Source organism: Lagenorhynchus albirostris, chromosome 13, assembly GCF_949774975.1.
Source record: "Lagenorhynchus albirostris chromosome 13, mLagAlb1.1, whole genome shotgun sequence".
In the NCBI taxonomy this organism is placed as follows: Eukaryota; Metazoa; Chordata; class Mammalia; order Artiodactyla; family Delphinidae; genus Lagenorhynchus; species Lagenorhynchus albirostris.
In genome coordinates, this window is record NC_083107.1 from 50234145 (window position 1) to 50239437 (window position 5293).

Consider the following 5293-nt stretch of genomic DNA (forward strand, 5'->3'; position numbering starts at 1 on the left):
GAGCCATAGAAGAGCTAGATTAGCTCTTCATCTGTCCCTGGCTGACTGGAAAACTACATGTGTGCCAGGGGAAACTCAAGAGAGCTCAGTGGAAAGTAAAATCCTAGGCATACTTGAGAACTAGCTAAACTTTGTTTTGTTTTGGTGTGTATTTTTTAAATTAATTTTTATTGGAGTATAGTTGATTTACAATGTTGTATTATTTTCTTGCTGTACGGCAAACTGAATCAGTCATACATATACATATATCCACTCTTTTTGAGATTTCCTTCCCATTTAGGTCACCACAGAGCTTTGAGTAGAGTTCCCTGTGCTCTACAGTGGGTTCTCATTAGTTACCTATTTTATACACAGTAGTGTATTTATGTCAATCCCAATCTCCCAGTTCATCCCACCTGCCTTTCCCCCCTTGGTAACCATAAGGTTGTTCTCTACACCTGTGACTCTATTTCTGCTTTGCAAATAAGTTCATCTCTACCACTTTTCTAGATTCCACATATAAGCAATATTATACAATATTTGTTTTTCTCTTTCTGACTTACTTCACTCTGTATGACAGTCCCTAGGTCCATCCACATCTCTGCAAATGGCACTATTTCATTCCTTTTTATGGCTGAATAATATTCCATTGTATCTGTATACCACATCTTCTTTATCCATTCCTCTGTCGATGGATATTTAGGTTGTTTCCATGTCCTGGTTATTGTAAATAGCGCTGCAACGAACATCAGGGTGCATGCATCCTTTCAAATTATGGTTTTCCATGGATATATGCCTAGGAGTGGGATTGCTGGGTTATGTGGTAGCTCTATTTTTAGTTTTTTAAGGAACATCCATACTATTCTCCACAGTGGCTGTACCAATTTACATTCCCACCAACAGTGTAGGAGAACTAGCTAAACTTTGAATGAACTCACTCCTCAATCTACACATAGATAGTCCAGTAGAGGGGAGGGTTAAAGCCCAAGGTGTTAAAGCAAAATCTCTGCTCAAATTATTGGCTGATGACTAGGCTATGCTGACACAGGGATGACCTCTAGTTAAGCTAGGATAAAAAATAAAAACAAGAATAAGAATCTGGGCAGAGACATTAGCAGTGGCCTGCAACCCCTGAGGGTGAAAGATTCCACTATTTAAGTTCAGACAAATTTTTTAAAAATCAGGGGAAAAAAACTGGACTACAGACTTGCTACCATGTATTACTGAAAATGCCTGACTGTCAACCAAAAGTTATGAGAAATGCCAAGAAACAGTAAAGTGTGATTTACATTCAGGAAAAAGTCAGTAATAGAAACTAACTCAGTGAGCCCAGATGTTGGATTGAGCAAACAAGACTTCAAAGCAGCTATTATAAATATATTCAAATAATTAAAGAAACTATGGTCAAAGAATTAAAAGAAAATATTAACATAGCTAATAAACAAGGAATTTCAATAAAGAAATGGAAACCATATAAAAGACCCAAATGGAAATTCTAGAGTTGAAAAGTACAAAATCTAAAATGAAATGTGCGGCCTTAATGGGCTCAGCATCAGATATGAGTTGGCAAAAGAGCAAATCAGTGAACTGGATGATAGATTATTAGAAATGTTCCAATATGAATAATAGAGAAAAAAAAGAATGAAGAAAAATAAAAATATAGAGAGCTTCAAAGACCTGTGGGACAGCATCAAGCATACCCACTAGCCATAATATAGGAGCACCAGAAGGTGAGAAGACAAAGAGTTAGAAAAAACACTTGAAGAAATAATAGCTATTCTCCAAATTTGATGACAAACATTAATCTTCAAATCCAAGAAATTCAACAAACCCCAAGTGTGATAAACTTAAAGAAATCCACTCCTAGACACATCATAGTCAAAAAGTTGAAAGCCAAAAAAAAGGAAATTCTTGAAATCAGTAAGAGAAAAATGACTCATACAAGGGAACAAAAATGTAAATAATAGCTGATTTTGCATCAGAAATAATAGAGGCCAGAAAGCAGCAGAGTGACATATTCAAAATGCTGCGAGAAAAACCTTTTAATCAAGAATTCTATTTTTTTAACATCTTTATTGAGGTATAATTGCTTTACATTGTTGTGTTAGTTGCTGCTGTATAACAAAGTGAATTAGCTATACGTATACATGTATCCCCTTGCATCTCTCTCCCACCCTCTCTATCCCACCCCTCTAGGTGGTCACAAAGCACCGAGCTGATCTCCCTGTGCTATGCGGCTGCTTCCCACTAGCTATCTATTTTACATTTGGTAGTGTATATATGTCCATGCCACTCTCTCACTTCCTCTCAGCTTACCCTTCCCCCTCCCCATGTCCTCAAGTCCATTCTCTACGTCTATATCAATCAAAACTAAAAATAAGGACATTTCCAATGATCAACAATTCAGAGAATGTGTTACTAGTCAAACTGTCATACAAGAAATACTAAAGGAAGTCCTTCAGGCTGAAAGGAAATAATACCAGATAGTAAATCAAGTCCATAGGGAGAAATGAGCACAGAAATGATAAATATGTGGGTAAATAAAACAGATAAATAAGTATAATATTTAAGAAATATATATTTATAAATATATAAAATATAGCTCATGAATATATTTTCTCTTTTCTTCTCTTAATTTGTTTTAAAACATGATTGTATAAAATAGTAATTATAACTCTATATTATTGGGTTTATAACACATACATTAAAATATATGACAATGAGGATACACAAATAATTAGTATGTGTCCTTTATTTTGTTCTATAAATAGTGCAAAGGATGCAGAAATAATATACATGACAATGATATAGGAAGGAGATGGAAATGGAGTTATATTGGAACAAAGTTGATATAATTTCCTGGAATTAAGTTAGTATTAACCTGAAGTAGATTGTGATGATTAAGATGTACACTATAATCCCTAGAGCAACAACAACAGCAACAACAAAAAGCTTTAAAAATAGTGTTAAAAAATCAAAAGAGAAATGAAAGTGTAATACCAAAATGTTTGTTTGACACAAAAAATACAATAAAGGTACACAGGAACAAAAAAGCCATGAGATATATTGAAGGCAGATATGTAAATCCAACCATGTCAAATAATATGTTAAATGTGAATAGACTAAATGCTCCAGTCCAAAAGCAGAGAGTGTCAGACTCAGAGAAAAAGCAACAATATGTAGTCTAAAAGAAACAGTTTAGATTCCAAGACACAAATGAATTGCACATAAAAGGATAGTGTGATTGTTAATTTTATGTGTCAACTTGGCTGGACCATAGTGTCCAGATTTTTGGCTGAACATTATTCTGGATATTCCTGTGAAGGTGTTTGTGGATGAGATTGACATTTAAATTGAAGGACTTTGAGTTAAGCAGATTAATTTCCATAATGTAGGTGAGCCTTACCCAAATAAGTTGAAGGTCTTAATGGAACAAAGACTGACCTCCCCTGAGCAAGAAGGAATTCTGCCAGTAGATGGATCAAACTGCAACTCCCCTGGGTCTCCAGCCTGCCAGCCTATTCTGCAGATTTTAGACTTACCATGTAAGCCAGCTTTTTAAAGATAATCCTTCTCTCTCTCTGTCTCTCTGTCTCTCTCTACCTGAGGACTCATGTCTATCTTCAATTCTGGAAATTTTTCAACCATTATCACTTCACATATTTGCACCTCTCTTTTTTCTATTTTCTGTCTCTGCAATCCCTACTAGATATATGGTACAACCTCTTATTTCAACCTCCATGTCTTCTAATTTCCCTTTTGATTTTTCTGTTTTTCCTCTCTGTGTCGTGCATTCTGTATGATTTCTTTACATTTATCTGCTAATTCTGTAATTTTCTCTTCAGCTAATCTAAACTGCTATTTAATCTGGTTTTCTCAATGTTTTCTCGATATTTCGACTCCTAGAATATCTGTATGTTCCAATTATTTATTGCTACATAACAAATTATCTCAAAACTTAGCATCTTAAAACAACCTTTTATTTTGCTCATGATTTTGTGGATTAGGAATTCAGATAGGGCTCAGTTAGAGGTTCTGGCTTAGGGTCTCTTAGGAAGTTGCATTCAGACAGTGGTTAGAGCTAGAAGAGCAGAGGGTTGGAGAAGTTGTGGATAGCCAGATAGCTCTCTTTCTTTATGTTGTCTCAAGACCTCTGCATATAGTCATTTTGTATAGGCCTGACAATTCCTGGGCAGTTGAACTCCTTACACGGCAACTCAGGACTAAGCACAAATGATCCCGTCAACAAAGCAAAAATTGCCTCACATTTCTGATGTAGCCTCAAGAAGTCACACAGCACCACCTATACCACATTCTATTAGTTACAAGTGAGTCACAATCATGTCCCTCAAGGAAAGGGACATAGACCCCATCTCTCGATGGAAAGAGTATAAAAGACACATTGTAAGAGAAAAGCATGTGGGATGGGAAATATTGTTGAGGCATCTATGGGCAATGATTTTGGAAAATGCAAGCTACTATACTACATGATTTTCTTTCAAATCCTTCTTTTTAAAAAAAATATGTCCTGTTCTTACCTTACAAATTCTATTCCTTCCTCTCTTTTTTTGAACATTTGAAAGCATACTTAAAGTCTCTTTCGCATTGTGTCCTGGATTGTGGATAAGACCCCATCAAGCTTTTCCATGGCTGCATCTGCTGGGGGTTCTATGGGATTCACTGATTTCACATAAATATTTAATTTAAATTCTTGGCACAGGGCTTCTCTATGATGAGGTTATTGTGAGAATTTGAGTCTGCATAGGCAGCACAGGATAAGGGTCTTTATTTCTCTTAGCTGACTCTTTTGACATTCATGGTCAAAAATGGGAGCCTCGGGACTTCCCTGGTGGCTCAGTGGTTAAGAATCTGCCTGCCAATGCAGGGGACACAGGTTCAATCCCTGGTCCCAAAAGATCCCACATGCCGTGGAGCAACTAAGCCCATGAGCCACAACTACTGAAGCCACGTGCCCAGAGCCCGTGCTCTGCAACAAGAGAAGCCACCACAATGAGAAGCCCGCGCACTATATCGAAGAGTAGCCCTCACTCGCTGCAACTACAGAAAGCCCACGCACAACAACAAAGACCCAATGCAGCCAAAAATAAAAATAAATAAATTTATAAAAAATAAAAAAGGGAGCCTGGCCCATTCTCTGTAAGGAGCCCAGCTACAACTTACGCAATGCACAGGAGACCTAAAGACTGGACCGCCACCCTTTCCACCTGTTAAAATCCATACTCTAAGGTGCTGGGATTGCTCATAAAACATAAGTAGCACTGACCTCTGTGGATTCTCCCTTAATTTCTGACAC